Source organism: Hemitrygon akajei, chromosome 14 (assembly GCF_048418815.1).
Source record: "Hemitrygon akajei chromosome 14, sHemAka1.3, whole genome shotgun sequence".
In the NCBI taxonomy this organism is placed as follows: Eukaryota; Metazoa; Chordata; class Chondrichthyes; order Myliobatiformes; family Dasyatidae; genus Hemitrygon; species Hemitrygon akajei.
This window is the reverse complement of record NC_133137.1, coordinates 62,477,249-62,498,764: the sequence shown is the minus strand read 5'-3', so window position 1 is coordinate 62,498,764 and position 21,516 is coordinate 62,477,249.

Below are 21,516 nucleotides of genomic sequence, written 5' to 3'. Positions count from 1 at the left end.
AAGCAAGATGTTCCACATTATAAACACATGCAATTCCGCAGAAGCTGGAAATCTTGAGCAATACACAGACTGCAGGATTATGATGTTCTGATAATTCTGTTCATTTATTATCATTGCACATACAAAGATACATTGTAGTGATAAACTTGGCTGGCAATTTGCTTATAAAGATTAAATCATTACCCAATGCACTGAACTGCAATATGGTAAAGCAATAACAATGCAGAATAAAGTGTAAAAGCTACTGAAAGTGTGCAGGCGCAGGTAAACGATAAAGTGTAAGGTAGATTGTGAGGGCAAGAGTCCATCTTATTGAACAAATGGTCCATTCAAGAGGCTGATAACAGTGCTTCAGCATGGTGGTACGTGCTTTCAGGCTTTTGTATGTTTTGCCCAATGGGAGATGAGAGAATGTCCAGGGTGGATGGGTCTTTGATAAAGTTGGCTGCTTTAATTAAGCAGCAAGGATTATAGACAGAGTCCATGGAGGGGAGGCTGATTCTGGGAATGTGCTGAGCTGCGTCTATATCTCTCTGCAGTTTCTTGTGGTCGCGTGCAGAGCAGTTGGCACACTAAGCCTTTATGCATTCAGATAGAATGCTTTCTGTGGTGCATCAATAACAATTGGTAAGAGTTGACAGGGACGTGCCAAATTTCTTAAACCTCCTGAGAAAGTAGACGAGCTGGTGAGCTTTCTTGGCTGTGGAACCAATTGGACCAGGACAGGTTACTGGTGATGTCCAAATCTAGAAACTTGAAGCTCTCAACTTCAAAACTGGTGATGTAGGCAGGAGCACAAGCACTTCCCCCACTTCCTAAGCAGCTCTTTTGTTGACATTAACGGAACGGTTGTTGTCATAACACCATGGCACTAAGCTCTCTCTCTCCTTCCTGTACATTGACACATAGTTACATATTTAAGGTGTGGCCCACAACAGCGGCATCAACTGCAAACTTTTAGATGGAAATAGAGCAAGTTCTGACCATGCAACCATGAATATACAGAGTAGAGAGCTGAGAATGGAAACTTGTGAACCACCACTGTTTAGAATAAAAATACAACTGGCTAAAGAATAATTGTTAAAGAGGGGAAGAAATCAAATGAATAAAAACAGCAATGGTTCAGTCTGGAAGGTTCAAAGCCCTGAAGGATTCAAGGTGGATGGGACAGGCATTCAGAAGAAAGATGGACAGGTTGAGTGGAATCAGGAAAAAATAAATAACTTTTCTTGAATCAGGTCTAACTTAACACCAGACGATCTGATTAAGTTAAGTTACTGCTTAACTTAAATGCTTCCAGCTAACGAGTCATAAGTACACACAGTACTGCCAGAATTTTAAAAATCATACACCATATACCATACTGTTAAGATGCCAAACCCCACCCCGTAACTAAATACTTTTCAAATGTAGTGTCTGGTATAGAGAAACTGTACAGTGAGATTCCTTAACTTACCAGATCTCGTGGTGCAAAGATCAATCTCTTAATTCTCAATTTCTATTAGTGCTTTAAGAAGAAAAAAGCCAAGAGAAGATGATACCTCTTGCATTCACTGCCATTCAATCAAATCATAGCCAACCTTTTCACTCAAATCCACCATGGAACTTTTACTTGTAGATATTAAGGCATTTGGGCCTCAAGTTACTTCTCATTCAAAGTAACAACGACTCTAATGTTATGTACTACTGTACTGTAGTAAAGTGTCAGCCTAGATCTTATCTGTGGGGTAGGGCTTTGAAATTAGAGAAATAGTTTTGCTTTCTTTCCCCAAATGGGACAGTTAAAGTGACTATTGTTTATTTGATCATTCAACTCAATAAAACAACATCTCCTTGAGGGGTAAACATCTACGATGGAAGAGCAAAATACTATATACAGTTTGATAATTGTCTAATTCACGATAAATATCACAATGGATTGGAGAAACCAGTGAAACCAATGTGACCAATTTGTATTTATTTGCACCGTGGACTATTGAAGTAACTGTACAATTTCAAGTGCAATTGCAGAAAGTATTAACACAGCATAGCTAAGAGTTATTATTACAAACATAAGTGTCACAGAATTTAAAGAGCAAACACGAGGAAATCTGCAGATGCTGGAAATTCAAACAACACACACAAAATGCTGGTGGAACACAGCAGGCCAGGCAGCATCTATATGAGAAGCATTGTCGACGTTTTGGGCCAAGACCCTTCGTCAGGACTAACTGAAAGGAAAGATAGTAAGAGATTTGAAAGTAGTGGGGGGAGGGGAAAATGCAAAATGATCGGAGAAGACCGGAGGGGGTGGGATGAAGCTAAGAGCTGGAAAGGTGATTGGTGAAAGTGATACAGAGCTGGAGAAGGGAAAGGATCATGGGACGGGAGGCCTCGGGAGAAAGAAAGGGGGAGGGGAGCACCAGAGGGAGATGGAGAACAGGCAGGGTGATGGGCAGAGACAGAAAAAAAAACAAACAACTGAATATGTCAGGGATGGGGTAAGAAGGGGAGGAGGGGCATTAACTGAAGTTAGAGAAGTCAATGTTCATGCCATCAGGTTGGAGGCTACCCAGCCGGTATATAAGGTGTTGTTCCTCCAACCTGAGTGTGGCTTCATCCTGACAGTAGAGGAGGCCATGGATAGACATATCAGAATGGGAATGGGACGTGGAATTAAAATGTGTGGACACTGGGAGATTCTGCTTTCTCTAGTGGACCGAGCGTAGGTGTTCAGCGAAACAGTCTCCCAGTCTGTGTCGGGTCTCACCAATATATAAAAGGCCACACCGGGAGCACCGGATGCAGTATATCACACCAGCCAACTCACAGGTGAAGTGTCGCCTCACCTGGAAGGACTGTCTGGGGCCCTGAATGGTGGTGAGATAGATAGATAGATACTTTATTCATCCCCATGGGGAAATTCAACTTTTTTCCAATGTCCCATACACTTGTTGTAGCATAACTAATTACATACAATACTTAACTCAGTAAAAAAAAATATTATATGCATCTAAATCACTATCTCAAAAGCATTAATAATAGCTTTTAAAAAGTTCTTAAGTCCTGGCGGTAGAATTGTAAAGCCTAATGGCATTGGGGAGTATTGACCTCTTCATCCTGTCTGAGGAGCATTGCATCGATAGTAACCTGTCGCTGAAACTGCTTCTCTGTCTCTGGATGGTGCTATGTAGAGGATGTTCAGAGTTATCCATAATTGACCGTAGCCTACTCAGTGTAAGGGCAGGTGTAGCACTTGTTCCGTTTACAAGGATAAGTGCCAGGAGGGAGATCGGTGGGAAGGGATGGGGGGGACGAATGGACAAGGGAGTCGCGTAGGGAGCGATCCCTGCAGAAAGCAGAAAGAGGGGGGTAGGGAAAGATGTACTTGGTAATGGGATCCCGTTGGAGGTGGCGGAAGTTACAGAGAATTATACATTGGACCTGGAGGCTGGTGGGGTGGTAGGTAAGGACAAGGGGAACCCTATCCTGAGTGGGGTGGCGGGTGGATGGAGTGAGGGCAGATGTGCAGGAAATGGGAGAGATGCGTTTGAGAGCAGAGTTGATGGTGGAGGAAGGGAAGCCACTTTGTTTAAAAAAGGAAGACATCTCCTTCGTCCTGGAATGAAAAGCCTCATCCTGAGAGCAGATGTGGCGGAGACAGAGGAATTGTGAGAAGGGGATAGGATTTTTGCAAGAGACAGGGTGGGAAGAGGAATAGTCCAGGTATCTGTGAGAGTCTGTAGGCTTGTAGTAGATATCAGTAGATAAGCCGTCTCCAGAGATGGAGACAGAAAGATCAAGAAAGGGCCACACATTTTAATTCCACGTCCCATTCCAATTCTGATATGTCTATCCATGGCCTCCTCTACTATCAAGATGAAGCCACACTCAGGTTGGAGGAACAACACCTTATATACCGGCTGGGTATATCAGCCTCCAACCTGATTGACTTCTCTAACCTGTTAATGCCCCTCCTCCCCTTCTTACCCCATCCCTGACATATTCAGTTGTTTGTTTATTTCTCTCTCTCTGCCCATCACTCTGCCTGTTCTCCATCTCCCTCTGGTGCTCCCCCCCTCCCCCTTTCTTTCTCCTGAGGCCTCCCGCCCCATGATCCTTTCCCTTCTCCAGCTCTGTATCACTTTTGCCAATCACCTTTCCAGCTCTTAGCTTCATCCCTCCCCCTCCAGTCTTCTCCTATCATTTTGCATTTCCCCTCCCCCCACTACTTTCAAATCTCATAGTATCTTTCCCTTCAGTTAGTCCTGACAAAGAGTCTTGGCCCAAAATGTCGTCAGTGCTTCTCCTTGTAGATGCTGCCTGGCCTGCTGTGTTCCACCAGCATTTTGTGTGTGTTGTTAGAGTCACAGAATGTTGCCTCCTCTTTCATTTAGGTTTTTTTTAATATCAAGTTTGAAGATGTCCTAGGTGTAACCTATTCCAATTGAGCTGAAGCTAGTGACAATTTGGAACTGGCTTCTTTTCCCGATGGTCAAACAATAAAGTAATTCTCAATCATTCTGTATCTAAAACACACATTTGATGAATATAAACAAGAGATTATAATTAAGGATTCTATTACGGTGGCTTGGGGGGCAGGGTGGGGATATGACTCTACCAAAGAGAAGCAGGGCGCTCCTTCCCTCCGCAGGCCTGCAGACCACCCTTGGGCAAGGTGTAGCACCTGCTTAACACCCCCGAACCTCCATTCAAGGTCAGCTAAAGCCATGGGAGCAGATGGCGGTGCTCATATGAGCAGCTGGTGCATATCACAAGTCCTGGTTGACACCAGGCAGACTGTCCCTGAAGAGTATTGATACCTTAAAGGGGTTACCTGTCTTGCAAAGACTCTGTCAAAAGAAGGTAATGGCAAACCACTTCTGTAGAAAAATTTGCCAAAAACTATCTTGGTCAGAATCTGAATCAGGTTTTATATCACCGGCATATGTCATGAAATTTGTTAACTTTGCAGCAGCATTACAATGCAATACGTGATAAATATAGGAAAAAAACTGAATCACAGTAAGAATATTTATTTATTTATTATGTGTGTGTGTGTATATATTATATATGTATATTAAATAATTAAATTAAGGAAAGTAGTTCAAAAACAGAAATTTTTAAAAAGTAGTAAGGTAGTGTTCATGGGTTCAATGTCCATTTAGAAATTAGATGACAGAGGGGAAGAAGCTGTTCCTGAATTGCTGAGTGTGTGCCTTCAGGCTTCTGTGCCTCCTTCCTGATGGTAACAATGAGAAAAGGGTATGTCCTGGGTGATGAGGTTCCTTCATGAAGGAAGCCGCTTTTCTGAGGCACTGCTCCTAGAAGATATTTTGGATACTATGGAGGCTATTACCCATGATGATACTGACTAATTTTATAACTCTAATGATCGCCCATGTCCGGAATATTAAGTGTGAGGTAGAGAAAGGTGAGGCGGAACAAGTGATAAGGAGGACACATGTACAGAGGGATGGTCTGACGGAACATGGAGTTAAATGTGCAGAAAGAATAAGCAAATTTAGGAAGGACAACAAAATTCAAGGGGCGTATAGCCCGATGGGAGTTCGGGGAGCTGGGTTAAGCACAATAGGCAGCGATTTAAACAGAAAAAGGAGAAATGGGCTAAAAATTCTATATCTGAATGCATGAAGTGTCAGAAATAAGGCGGATGAGCTTGAAGCTCAGGTGCGAATGGGTAACTATGATGTTGTTGGGATAACGGAGACATGGCTGCAGGGAGATCAGACCTGGGAAATGAATGTACAAGGGTATATGTGCTATCGTAGGGACAGAAATGTGGGCAGAGGGGGTGGGCTGGCCCTGTTGGTGAGGAATGAGATTCAGTCCTTTGCAAGGGAGGACATAGGGTCAGGAGAAGTAGAGTCTGTGTGGATAGAACTGAGGAACAGTAAGGGCAAAAAGACCCAAATGGGTGTTGTCTACAAGGCACCAAACAGTAGCATGGATATTGGGTGCAAGTTGAATAGGGAGTTAACACTGGCATGTGGCAAAGGTAATGTCGCAGTAGTTATGGGGGATTTCAACATGCAGGTGAACTGGGAGAATCAGGTTGGTGCTGGACCACAGGATAGGGAGTTTGTAGAGTGCCTACAGGATGCATTCTTGGAACAGCTTGTATGAGAGCCGACCAGGGACAAGGCTATTCTGGATTTAGTGTTGTGTAATGAACAGGATTTGATAAGTGATCTTGAAGTAAAGGAGCCATTAGGAGGTTGTGACCATAATATGATAAGTTTTTATCTGCAATTTGAGAAGGATAAGGGCAGATCGGAGGTGTCAGTGTTGCAGTTGAACAAAGGGGACTATGAAGCCATGAGGGAAGAGCTGACCAAAGTTAACTGGATGGATATCCTAGCAGAAAAGACAATGGAACAGCAATGGCAGGTATTCTTGGGAATAATGCATAAGGTGCAAAATCAGTTCATCCTCCGGAGAACGAAGGATTCAAAGGGGGGAAAGGGGCCACAGTGGTTGACAAAGGAAGTCAGAGATTGCATAGCATTAAAAAAAAGGAAGTATGACAGAGCTAAGATGATTGGGAGGACAGATGATTGGGAAATTTTTAAGGAACAACAGAACTTAACTAAAAAGGCAATACGGGGAGAAAAATTGAGGTACGAATGCAAGCTAGCCAGGAATATAAAGGAGGATAGCAAAAGCTTTTTTAGGTATGTGAAGAGAAAGAAGATAGTTAAGAACAATGTTGGGCCCTTGAAGAATGAATTGGGTGAAATTGTTATGGGAAACAGAGAAATGGCAGAAGAATTTAATAAGTACTTTAGATCTGTCTTCATGAGGGAAGACACAAGCAAACTCCCAGATGTATGGATGGGCCAAGGACATAGGGTAACAGAGGAAATGAAACAGATTGACATTAGGAAGGAAACGGTGATGAGTAGACTGATGGGACTGAAGGCTGACAAATTCCCAGGTCCAGATGGTCTGCATACTAGGGTACTAAAGGAGGTGGCTCTGGAAATTGCGGATGCATTGATAATCATTTTCCAATGTTCCTTAGATTCAGGATCAGTTCCTGAGGATTGGAGAATGGCTAATGTTATCCCACTTTTTTAAGGAAGGAGGGAGGGAGAAAACAGAACTATCATCCTGTCAGCCTAACATCAGTAGTGGGGAAGATGCTAGAGTCCATTATTAAAGATGAAATAGTGGCATATCTAGATAGCAGTGATAGGATTGGGCCGAGCCAGCATGGATTTACCAAGGGTAAATCGTGCTTGACTAATCTATTGGAGTTTTTCGAGGTGTAACCAGGAAGTTAGACAAGGAAGATCCAGTGGATGTAGTGTACCTCGATTTTCAGAAGGCATTTGATAAGGTCCCACATAGGAGATTGGTGGGTAAAATCAAAGCTCATGGCATTGGGGGGAAGACATTGACATGGATAGAAAACTGGTTGGCAGATAGAAAGCAAAGGGTAATGGTGAATGGGTGTTTCTCGGAATGGCAGGTGGTGACTAGTGGGGTGCCACAGGGCTCGGTATTGGGACCACAGCTGTTTACGATTTACGTCAACGACTTAGATGAAGGCATTGAGAATAACATCAGCAAGTTTGCTGATGATACTAAGCTGGGTGGCAGTGTGACATGTGATGAGGATGTTAGGAGAATTCAGGGTGACTTGGATAGGCTGAGTGAGTGGGCAGATACTTGGCAGATGACGTTTAATGTGAATAAGTGTGAGGTTATCCACTTTGGGAGTAAGAACAGGAAGGCAGAGTTAGGTAAGCAAGAAATATAAAGAGATCTAGGAGTCCTTGTTCATCAGTCACTGAAGGTGAATGAGCAAGTGCAGCAGGCAGTGAAGAAGGCTAATGGAATGTTAGCCTTTATTACAAAGGGAATTGAGTACAAGAGCAAGGAAATCCTCTTGCATTTGTTCAGGGCCCTGGTGAGACCACACCTGGAGTATTGTGTACAGTTTTGGTCTCCAGGGTTAAGGAAGGACATCCTGGCTATAGAGGAAGTGCAGCATAGATTTACAAGGTTAATTCCTGGGATGTCTGGACTGTCTTACACAGAGAGGGTAGAGAGACTGGGCTTGTACACGCTGGAATTAAGGAGATTGAGAGGGGATCTGATTGAAACATATAAGATTATTAAGGGATTGGACAAGATAGAGGCAGGAAATATGTTCCAGATGCTGGGAGAGTCCAGTACCAGAGAGCATGGTTTGAGAATAAGGGGTAGGTCATTTAGGACAGAGTTAAGGAAAAACTTCTTCTCCCAGAGAGTTGTGGGGGTCTGGAATGCACTGCCTTGGAAGGTAGTGGAGGCCAATTCTCTGGATGCTTTCAAGAAGGAGCTAGATAGGTATCTTATGGATAGGGGAATCAAGGGATATGGGGACAAGGCAGGAACCGGGTATTGATAGTAGATGATCAGCCATGATCTCAAAATGGCGGTGCAGGCTCGAAGGGCCGAATGGTCTACTTCTGCACCTATTGTCTATTGTCTATTGTCTATATGACACAGCACATAATGTACAAATGAATTTAACACTGGTGGAGAGTTTCACGATACTGGATGTGAGACTGTTTGCAGAAAGGAAATAAAAGTTGTACCTGTGCCTTTCAATAAATGTTGGGATAGCTTATAAACTTCCTTCATGTGTATATGAAATGCTAACGACACTAACTACAAATATATGAGTGCAAGTAAGGCACCGTAGAAGTATCGCAAATGCAAGCAGTTTGTAAGTGTCATTGCAATTTTAGAGAATCATCTTTCAGACAGTTCCAGTGGTGATTTTTTTTCCATTTCATATCAAGAGAATCATTCACGAAGTACCTGGCTGCTAACTCTTCATGAATTTAGGAAGAATAATAAGACTTCTTTTAATGTCAAGTCACAATAGCCACAACAGAAGATGTAGATCTTTCTCATTGTTTTAAAGGTAGTATCTCGAATGCACAGAAGAGGGAAAAAAAACATAGAAACACAGAAAACCTTCGGCACAATACAGGCCCTTCAGCCCACAATGCTGCGCCGAACATGTACTTACTTTAGAAATTACCTTGGGTTTCCTATAGCCCTCTATTTTTCTAAGCTCCAATAGAAACATAGAAAACCATAACACAGGAGAAATGGCTCTACACCTTACTATACTGATACACTGCCATTCTTTAAAGAAGGCCTATCTGGATTAGAGTTGTTCAAATTGCATTTCTTTAATATACTGTTAAATCTTGTGTTATTTTGTATTGAAGTATTACTCCACGTTGCAATTGTGTTGAAACCTATATCTATATATATAACTAGATTAATCAACAATGTGCCGGTGAGATAATGCAAACTTCTGGTTTACAAATATTTTAAGCGAACATAGAATTAAGTAATTTAAGAGTTCTGCAACCTTGAGGTCCAAAGAAAGTATGACATAGATGGTGCAGTGAAGTTAATTTCATCAGGGAGAGGATGCACAGACTGAATAGCATTTGTAAAGGTTCCGCGAGAGGAGGTAATGTTTGCAACAGATCAGCCCTCACAGCTGCAAGCTGGAAGATGAGAGAAGGATTTTTGACGGGGAGAAGTACTTCTGAAGGAGATGTCAAAGTAGGTTCCAGAGATATGAAATTAATATTCTCGTCTTTAATGGATACTGGCTTATTAAACCTCCAAGTGGACTGCAACCTTGCCGTGGTTTAGAGGTTCGCGTGCCTCAAAGACCTGGAGAGCGATGTTGGCTGGAGTCAGGGCTTTATGCTATTCCTCTTGGCAGGGTCATGCATGCCAAACAGGTCAAAGGGTAGATGCCAGACTAAGAGTGGTCCACTGGTCCTCCAGTTTCGAGGGGTTCAGCTCAGGGCTAACAACCTTGACAGGTAAAACGTAACTGTTATGAAAACAGCAATGAAGAATCCTTCTACATCTGAGAGGACAGACAGAGATGGAGGACCTTCACTGCTGCCTAAACACAGGCAGCACAATGGGCAGTAAGTAAGTAAGAAAGCTTATTACAATTTGAAACCTAAAAGCCTGCATCTGTTGTAAAACTGAAATAGAACAGAAAGATGCTGGACAGTCACCCAGACAGACACTACAGTCAGTGGCTACTTTATTAGGTACTTCCTGAAATTAGTGAAGTGGCCACTGAGTATATGCACATGGCCTTCTGCGGCTGTAGCCCACCCGCTTCAAGGTTTGATGTGATGTGTGTTCAGAGATGCACTTTTGCACGCAAATGTTGTAACACGTGGTTATTTGAGCTATTGTCACATTCCTCTCAGCTTGAACCTGTCTAGCCATTCTCCTCTGATCTCCCTTATTAGGGTGTTTTAGAACTGATGCACACTGGATGTTTTCTGTTTTTTGTACCTATTTCTGTAAACTCTAGAGACTGTTGTGTGTAAAAATTTCCAGGAAATCAGCAGTTTCTGAGATAATCAAACTAGCCCATCTGGCACCACAGCCAAAGTCATTTACACCACATTCCTTCCCCATTCTAATGGTTGGTCTGAATAACAACTGAACCCCTTGACCATGTTTGCATGGTTATACGCATCAAGTTGCTGATATGTGATTGGCTGAATAGGTATTTGGATTACTGAGGTGTACACGTGTACCTAATAAAGCGGCCACATAGTATATCTGTGAAAAGAGAATCAGTCAACATTTCAGGTCCAAGACCATTTGTCTGAACTTGGAAAGAGAGGAAAAATACTAGTCAGACAGCAGAGAAGACAAAGGGGTGGGATAGTTGGAAGAAAGGGAATATCTCTGATAAAGTGAAACCACATTATGGCACATTAATTTCCTTAATATCCATATTACAGTCACCAAAACAGAGATACCCCCTTTGCTCCACTCCAATCCTGCCCCACAGTCTTGTGCACTATTGATAGTTAACTTGTTTTCTCTCCTTCTCAGAGTACTGCACTCGAAACAGCACCTTTTTTTCTCTGTTCACATGCGTCTTCCAGCCTGCTGAATGTTTCCAGCATTTACTGTTTTTGTTTTCTACTAGCATCAGAATCAGCTCATACTCCACTGCTATACGCCTGCAACAACAAAAGCTCTTGTTTCAAGAGAGTACACCACATCAAGGTCATAATAACTATTTCACTCTGAACCGAGAGAAAAGATTCCAGGAATACTTAGTAGTGTAAGTATGCCCATACACAGTTAAAGCGGCTCCTGGCAATGAGTGTGCTGTCTATTGTGCAAATCAAGAATCTGTGGCTTTGTATAAAATTCTAAAAAGCCACATGAGACCACCAGAGCCAAACATTCAAAGACTTAAACCTTTTTTATCCAGTGAAATGTAAGCTTAGCCACTTAGATTAAAACCACCAATTAATCGCAAATATAATGCATTCTTCTAGAATACTGTCAACACATTCTATTTTGATTCAAGATAGGTCATACATACTTTGAATCACAATAAAACAAAACTTAAGAGGATGGAATTTTTGTCTACATCACTGAGAAGTAGAGTGCAGCTTGCTGTTCTGTTTTGCAATAAACGGGTATTTCCACTGGACTAAATTTTAACAATAAGGCATGCAAGTCTGTGTTCCTATTCTTGCACTTTGATTGAAATCATCTAACTGCTTATCACTAGCATCAGTTCACACACAGAAAATAATGTTTGTATTAATGGAAAGGCTTTCCTGGCCTCAGGGTTTGTCAAAGTGATTAACAGTCAATGGTGTACTATTGAATAGTAGTCATTGTTGAAAATGGAAAACACAGAAGCCAACTTGCATATACCAATCTCCCACAAAGAGCAATCTGAAAATGGCAGAACAGTCAGTGCTTAGGAGTTGATTGCCACTAGGTTATGCCCACAAGCAACAATCAAAAATCAACTTTACTCGCCATGTACATTTATGTAGGCAACACACAAAATGCTGGAGAAACTCAGCAGGTCAGGTTGCATCTATGGAATGAATAACCCTGTCAACATTTCGGGCTGAGGCCCTTCTTCAGGCTGGGAAAGGAAGGGAGAAGATACCAGAATAAAAATGTTGGGGGAGGAGGACTAGCTAGAAGGTAATAGGTGAAGACAGGTGGGTGGGAAGGATGAAGGGCTGGAGAAGGAATCTGACAGGAGAGGAGAGTGGACTATGGGAGAAAGGGAAGAAGGGGCACCGGGGGAGGTGACAGAAAGTGAGAAGAAGTTACTGGAAGGAGAAATCGATGTTTATCCCATCAGCTTGGAGGCGACCCAGATGGAATATGAGGAGCAGCTTCTCTGCCCATCGTGGCAAAAGAGGAGACCATATCAGAACGGGAATACTTTTACGGTACATGTATTCAGAATTTGCTGTGTGTGTGGACTTGGCATGCAACAAAAAACAGCACTCAAAGATTAAGAGTTAAGGCCAATGATCTTTATTTGATATCTCCAAAATTAAGTGGAGGAGGGTATTGCATCTGGGTCTGGGTAACTGAATAAGGGCAGCCAGTCACTCACGCTCACATGACCAGCTCCTGATGAGATTATAAGCAAGTCCTATTCACTGCTGATATAAATGAATAAGGTTTCAAATCTCAGGCCAACAGACTGATTTATTTGTTTCTAAACATGGGGTTTAGCAAACCTGTAGTATAACTACAACTAACTGGTGATACTTACTGCAGGTATAATGTACTATAATATAATATTTCATAACTAAACCCAATTTTCTGATCTGTAAGCTTGTTTATTTATTGCAATACAGCACAGCCCTTCCAGCCCCACAACCCAACAAATCCCCAATTTATTCCTACCCTAATCACAGGACAATTTACAATGACCAATTAACCTATCAACTGTTAACTCTCTGGACTGTGGGAGTAAATCAGAGCAGCTGGAGGAAACCCACAGAGTCACGGGGAGAGCATACAAACTCATTACAGGCAATAGCAGGAATTGAAACTGGGTTGCCTGTATTGTCAAGTGTTGTGCTAACCAATACACTTAAACTCACTGCTCAGAATGATAAAAAAATAAAATTTCACTTCCTGTAACTCTCAGAATGGTTATAAATAAAATTTCACTTCCTGTGAAGGATGTCTTTACTAGATTTTGCAAACCATCTGTAGAACCATCATTATTTCTTTAATTCCTTGCTGAATGTGTAAAACATGACATTGATCTCTGACCTTCAGCCTGCTCTGTGTGAAGGACTGATTCATCAAAATCAAAACCGCTGTGTGCCTCTGGGTAAGGTCTGGCACTAATTCCTAAACACATTACATTCTGCAGACACTGGAAATGTTGAGCAACATACACAAAATGCTGGAGGAACTGAGTAAGTGAGGCAGCATCTTTGGGGAGGAGTAAACAGTTGATGTTTCAGGCTGAGACCCTTCGTCTGAACTTAATCAGTGGTGATAAAGGGTCTCAGCCTGAGGCGTCAACTGTTTACTCCCCCCCAAAGATGCTGCCTCACTTGCTCAGTTCCTCCAGCATTTTGTGCATGGCACTAATTCCTGCTAGGCTTAACTGAATGGGATATTCTAAAATAACATCAGTGAATGGTGTTTATGAGGATGGTTTTGGTAAACATCAGTCTTGTACTCTCTACGTAAACAAATGCATCACCTAAATTATACTTTGACTTTTGGAAAACATGTTGATATAGTAAAACTTGGGAGCTGAAAATAACACAAATATTATGACCTTCCCGTAAATAATACCAGTTACCTCCTTTCCCAGCCACCAACCAAAATGCAGAGATTGTGAAAATTGATAGACTGTATATCTCTGACAGTTTTTCTTTCTGGCGAATAAAAGTTTGATTCAATTGCAAGCAGATTTTCTGTTCTTGAAAATAGAAAGTGAAATTAATATGCTGCTTTCAACTGTTAGCAATTATACATTTCCTCCAACATCTTTACATTGGTTAAAAGTTATACAAAGTCCTGATAAAACCCCTGATAAGTAGGAGAGGACTGTCTGTCTGTTTTGATGAGGCTGGATGCTACATTGAAAAATGACAGAGTTCAGTAATACCTCTAAATCAATCACCTACTGTTCAACTGGAAGTCCAGTTTAAACTTAAACATTGTCACATAGGCAGCTGTAGGGAGAGGCATTTACTGACTTACGGAACTGGCTACCAGAGTGGAGGCACAAGTTGTCTACACCAACAGTTATATGCCTTCTTATGGAGTGTGAGAAACACAAGTGCTCCCCATGGACTTGGTCTGCCCCTACGGATTACAGCCTCCCCCTTGCTTCTTTGTAGTCAGTGACTTCCTCCAATCCTCAAGTCCTCATCTTTGTCTAGACTGCTACATTGTTTTCCCAAACCTTTATGCAGAGCCTGCTTTTTCAACGTTCAAAGTAAACATATGATCAACGTACATATACTACCCTGAGATCCATTTTGGCAGGCATTCACAGTAAGTACAAAGAAACAAAATAGAATCAATGAAAAGAACTCACACAAGACAGACATCCAATCTGCAAGAGACACAGTGTCAAAATTAAAAAAAACAAAATAGTAATAATGAATAAATAGCAATAAATATTGAGAACATGAGATGAAGAGTCCCTGAAATTGAGTCTATAGGATGTGTGAATAGTTCAATGTTGGGTTGAGTGAAGTTATCCCCTCTGGTTCAAGAGCCTGATGTTTGAGGGTAATAACTGTTCTTGAACTTGGTGATGTGGTGGATTGGATAGTGGACTACTTGACAGATAGACCTCAGTATGTGCGGTTGGGAGACTGTAGGTCTGACACGGTGGTCAGCAGCACAGGGGCGCCGCAGGGAACCGTACTCTCTCCGGTCCTGTTCACCCTGTACACATCAGACTTCCAATATAACTCGGAGTCCTGCCATGTGCAGAAGTTCGCTGATGACACGGCCATAGTGGGGTGTGTCAGGAATGGACAGGAGGAGGAGTATAGGAAACTGATACAGGACTTTGTGATATGGTGCAACTCAAACTACCTGCGTCTCAATATCACCAAGACCAAGGAGATGGTGGTGGACTTTAGGAGATCTAGGCCTCATATGGAGCCAGTGATCATTAATGGAGAATGTGTGGAGCAGGTTAAGACCTACAAGTATCTGGGAGTAGTTAGACGAGAAGCTAGACTGGACTGCCAACACAGATGCCTTGTGCAGGAAGGCACAGAGTCGACTGTACTTCCTAAGAAGGTTGGCGTCATTCAATGTCTGTAGTGAGATGCTGAAGATGTTCTATAGGTCAGTTGTGGAGAGCGCCCTCTTCTTTGTGGTGGCGTGTTGGGGAGGAAGCATTAAGAAGAGGGACGCCTCACGTCTTAATAAGCTGGTAAGGAAGGCGGGCTCTGTCGTGGGCAAAGTACTGGAGGGTTTAACATCGGTAGCTGAGCGAAGGGCGCTGAGTAGGCTACGGTCAATTATGGATAACTCTGAACATCCTCTACATAGCACCATCCAGAGACAGAGAAGTAGTTTCAGCGACAGGTTACTATCGATGCAATGCTCCTCAGACAGGATGAAGAGGTCAATACTCCCCAATGCCATTAGGCTTTACAATTCTACCGCCAGGACTTAAGAACTTTTTAAAAGCTATTATTAATGCTTTTTGAGATAGTGATTTAGATGCATATCATATTTTTTACTGAGTTAAGTATTGTATGTAATTAGTTTTGCTACAACAAGTGTATGGGACATTGGAAAAAAGTTGAATTTCCCCATGGGGATGAATAAAGTATCTATCTATCTATCTATCTATCTGAAGCTCCTGTAACTTCTTCCTGATGGCAGCTGCAAGAAAAGAGCAAGGCCTGGATGGCGGGGATCCTTCATGATGGATGCTGCTTTCTTGCGACAGCACTCCTTGGAGAAGTGTTCAGTGTTGGGAAGGACTTTACACATGGTGGACTGCGCTGTATTCAATACTTTTTGTAGGCTTTTTCCATTCAAGGGCATTGGTTGTAACTGCTAGGGTATGTTCTCAAGAGTCCTGAACTGCTGTTTCTTACCACTGGATTTCTCATCCTTCAGTCGAGTATTCTATGAACTTAGCACATCTCTGGCTGGGCAATGGAAGAGGAGGATTACAACAAGACCTTAGTAGGCTTCTCACCTTGCAAGGTGATCCTGATGACATACAGATATGAGAAATCATGCTGAAAGTGCATGATTGCCCTCTGTCTCATGTTCAAGTTCCACCCTCTCTCCCCCCAATGCCGGCTGTATCTCCGTCTGCCCCTCAACACCCTCCCTCCTCTCACCTAACTCAGTGGGGGAAGGGCCAGGATCCTCTTCTTCCGGTACTGGGGAATTAACAAACGGAAACAGAGGCCACACATCTGAATCGTCGTCTTCCGAAGCAGTATCCCTTTCCGGGGTGAGGACCGGTCCTGTCTGTTCTGCAGCAGGCTCTTCCCTCGCCCGCGCCCTCGCAGAGTCCTTGTACTAGGCGTGACCTCCCACTCGGACTCTTGATCCACCTGCACTGCTTGACCCAGTAGCAACAGATGGTTCCGATGGAGTACCTTGACAGGCCCCTTCCCAGCCTCGGGTTTCACCCGGTAAACAGGTAGATTCGGCATCTGGCTCTCTACCACATAGGGGGAGGCCGCCCATCGATCCGCCAACTTGTGCTTACCAGATAGTCCTAAATTCCGTATAAGGACCCGGTCTCCTGGCAATAGTCGGGCGAACTTCACTTTCTGATCATACCTCCTCTTATTCCTCTGCTTCTGCTTGGTGGCCGCCGCCTCAGCCAACTCATACGCCCTTTTCAACTCTCCCCTCATATCAGACACATACTTCAGATATGGCTTCGAAGGTAATTCACCCGCTTCAGTCCCAAAACACAAGTCATGGGCAACCTCGCTTCCCACCTGAACATCAGATAATAAGGCGAGTACCCTGTAGCGTCATTCCGAGTACAATTGTAACAGTGAACCAAATGCCTGATGTGCTGACTCCACTTACTTTTCTGACCAATCTCCAGAGTCCCAAGCATATCCGACAGGGTCCGGTTAAACCTCTCGGGCTGAGGATCACCCTGCGGGTGATAAGGGGTAGTCCTGGAATTCTCAACCCCGAGCATACCCAGTAATTCATGGATAAGCTGACTCTCGAAGTCCCATCCCTGATCACTGTGGATCCGCTTGGGAAGGCCATAATGAACAAAGTACTTCTCCCATAACACCTTCGCCACTGTAGTCGCTTTCTGGTCCTTAGTGGGAAACACCTGAGCATAGTGATCCGTGATGACGAAGACATTCACGGTGTTGCTGGTGTCTGGCTCAATAGACAGGAAATCCATACACACCAGGTCCTTGGGTCCCGCACTCTGCAAGTGCGACAAAGGAGCCGCTGGCACAGGCAGGGTCTTCCTCCTGATGCAATGACTGCACTTCTTACAGTATTCTTCAACCTCCCCCCTCATCCGGGGCCAGTAAAACCAGTCCTTGAGTAATCCATAGGTCTTTTCCACCCCCGTGCCCGAAATCATCATGCAGTGTCTGGAGCACAGTCTTCCGATATTTCTCAGGCATGACCAGCTGCCAACGCCGAGGTTGGTCCAGGGTCGACGTGACCCGGTACAAGACTTTGTTCTTCAACTTTAACCGAGACCATTCCCTCTATTATGGAGGCACTGAAGCGTGTTTCATCTTCTCTGCCATGCCACATCCTCTTTCTCCACCGCACTCCAAACAGTGCCGATGCCCGGGTCATCTCGCTGAGCAGCTGCCACTTGCCCCGGACAGTTCCGGCAACTGTTTAGTCTTCAGAGCAATCAGGTCACAGTAAACTGGGGGCAGGGCAACATCAGAAGCCCTCAATGGGTCCACTGCTCGCTCTGGCCTCCCCTTTTCCTCGGCCTTCACGACGATAGCAGATTGACACATGGTTTTCACCCCAGGGTCAGGAATGCTCTCCCACTCCTCGTCCGTCTCCTGTTCCTCATGCTCCCGCCGTGACAAAGCATCCACATCGACATTCCTGCTTCCCAGCCGGTACTTCAGGCTGAAATCATGTACCGACAAAGCTGCCAACCACCGATGGCCTGTGGCATCCAGTTTTGCGGAAGTCAGGATATAAGTGAGAGGATTGTTATCCATTCTCACCCAAACTTGGCCCCGTATGGATAGTCGCTCAACTTGTCCACCACCGCCCATTTCAGCGCCAGGAACTCCAACTTGTGAGTGGGATAGTTTCTCTCAGATGGCGGCAAACTTCGGCTGACAAATGCCACCGGCCTCAATTCGTTGCCCTGTTCCTGGTACAGGACAGCCCCTAGACCCTCTCGGCTGGCATCAGTGTGCAGCACATACGGCTTCTGGGGATCAGCAAAAGCCAACACTGGGGCCTGGGTCAGCGCCCTTTTCAGAGATTGGAATGCCTCCTCACATTGATCATCCCATCTTGATCCAAAAGGCTCCACCGGGTTCCAGTATCCTCCTGTTTCTTGCCCTCGATCCCCCTTCCTTTTCTTCCCCACAGGTGGATAGCCACACAATAGCTGGTTCAACGGGTGACTCATTTTAGTGTATCCTTTCACAAATCACCAGTAATACCCACAGAACCCCAAAAACAAGCGTAGGACGCTCACCTTCTGGGGTCTCAGCCAGTTGGTCACTGTGTCTATCTTAGCCGGATCAGTAGCCACTCCTTCTCGTGAAATTATGTGGCCAACATAGCCGACCGACGGCTTACAGAACTGGCATTTGCCCAGGGAAAGTTTCAAACCTTCCTCTTTCAGCCGGCTTAACATCTACAGCAGCCTCTCCTCAGGTTCCTCCAAAGTCGATCCAAACACTATCAGATCATCCAGATACACCAACACCTCGAGCAGGTTCATATCCCCCACAGTCCTCTCCATGAGCCTCTGGAAGGTAGCTGGGGCCCCCGATATGCCTTGGGGCATTCGTTCGAACTGAAAGAATCCCGGTGGGAAGATAAAGGCTGTCTTCTCTTTATTGATCTCACTCATCAGGATCTGGTAATAGCCACTTCTCAAGTCCAGCACACTAAACCACTTCACTCCACTCAGACAGGCCAGCACATCTTCGACCCTCGGGACAGTATACTGGTCAGGGACAGTACACTGGTTCAAGGTCCTATAGACCATACACATGCACACCTTTCCGTTCTTCTTCCGGACCACTACTATTGGGGGCGCATAGGGGTTTCAAGACTCAGAGATGATTCCAGTTTCCTTCAACTTGCACAAGCACTGCCGTACGTCTTCCACGTCTGCAGGGGCCAGTCGCCGGGACCTCTCTCTGAACGGGATATCCTCAGTCACTCGGATGGTATGGAAAGTGCTCTTGGAGCAACCCGCATCAAACTCGCCAAGAGAAAACACATCTTCCAGCGTCAGCATCTTCTCCACCAGCTTGCGTTTCCACTCCAGCGGCACAGGAGAATCCCCAAAGTTAAAGGCCTCAACGGTCAGCTTTCCTCTGTTTTCCAATCCTTCCCCCTTAGTAGGCCTCACAGGGGTGCTAGACATTACCGTCACCGGGAACAAATGCGCCAGCGGCATCCCTCCCTTAAAGGTGATTTCTCTCTCCGTAGTGTTCCTGACACTCACGGCTGTCCGCTTTGCATGTACCACTGAGGGCCTCTGCACTTCGGGCCTCACCAACACCCCAGCCAGAAATCGTGTCTCCCCTTCAAGACCTTCCGGGGCGTCTACTAACAGGGCTTCGCCCACCAGCACTCCGGGGATTCTCAGGGTCCCCATCACTAGTGCCACCTCTCCTGGCCACATCACTTTAGGCCTCGCCTGCGTGCACCACACCATCCCTTGTTTGCACTCAGGATCCAGCCCTTGGGGGTCACCCACTTCTTTGAACACTGCTCGAAACACTGGGTGTACCGAGAGGGTCTCCAGAAAGATTTCCCCCGCCTTCTCCTTACAGGCTCCCAGGAGCCGTCGCACAAGAGGGGAGTTAGTCCCCACCAGAAGGGCAGCGCCACCTGTTTCCACCGGGTCCGGACAAACTAACACCAACGTCTCCATAGCTTCAGACACTCCCACATCGCCCTCCGAGTATTCCAATCTTACTGACAGGTACCCATCGTACGGATAATCACCCTCACTTACACCCCAAATCTAAAGTGCATTAAATGGGATTACTGGCAAGTGCTTTAGATATTTGTTGTAGAACGACCGGTACAATACGGTAACCTGCAATCCTTCATTGAGGATGGCTTTTGCATAAATTCCCTCTATCCATAGGCACATGCTGGAATGGGGTCCCACCAGCCCAGCCGGAATAAAGGCTGGGGCTGTCAGTGGTCCCTTGGCTGATTTCTGGGAACATGTTCCTCCAGAGACTCCAATCCATTCCCTCTCTGAGTCTCTCCTAAGTTTCCCGACACCCCTCCTTTCTTAGTCACCTGGGGGCTTGCCCTCAGCGGGGCACCTTGTCTCTCACAATTCCCTCTGAAAGTGTCCCTCTTCCCCACAGCTGTACCACACCCCTGGCCAATCACATTCCTGCTGAAAATGCCCCTTTTTCCCACAGTTATAGCACACGCTACCCGCCGCCCCTCTTCTCCCGGGAGGACCGCCACTCCCAGCCCACTGCGCGGGTCATCCCCCGAAGGGGGTACTCTCCCTGTGTTATGCCTGCAGCCCCCTCCTTTGTGAGAATCGCAAGGGCACTAGTGGGTTGGGTCAGTGGACCCAGGAAATGGGAGAGAGACGTGCTGAATACCTCGTTCCCCGGCGATGCAAAATGATGCGACATTGGCCATTGTCTCTTGGAGACACATTTGTGGATTGGGGACTATGCTATGTGCAAGCCCTCGGGCAAAGTGGGCTGATTGAGAGAGAGATTGCATCATCCCCAATCTGATTGACATCTACTACGCTGCGAGTCAAGATAAAAGAGGGGCTGTAGAGACGGCCCCTCAGACGCACCAGAAGAAACGCTAGCGATCCCGTAGTAGTGGGAAGCCATTTGAAGGAAGCCACGTGCGTTCGGTTCCCTTGCCTGGGAACCGGTGGCTGGTACCACGGAAACGATTTTTGAACTAACAACGTGGAACCAACTCCTCCGACTCAACGGATCAACCTCATAAAAGACACAGGCAAGTTTAAGACTGTCTCTCTCTACAACCCAAGAAAGCTGCATCTTTAATGACAATTGACTTTTATTGGTTCAACGGACAATACAGTAACCCCTAGACAAACGATAGTTATTTCTTATTGATGATTATGATTATACCTACGCTTTTAGATTGAGTATTGACGACATATTATCTGAATGTTTGTATTAACCTTATTTTTGTGCCCCTTTATAAATAAAGACTTTTAAAAATAGTACCATCAGACTTCAACGGACCTCTCTATCTTTGCTGGTAAGTGACCCAGTTACGGGGTTCATAACAACTTGGGGATCTCGTCTCGGGATTTGATACCAAATTGGAGGGCCAGTGAATCGGGATTGTAAGTCCAAACTTGGATCTGGTTATGCGGATAGCCAGACGGGAAACCAGCAAAGATGGACGTGGATGAATTTATAGGAAACCCGACTCTGGGGGCGCTAGAGGCGGCCACCAAATCAGACTTGGTAAATTTGGCAAAGGGGTTAA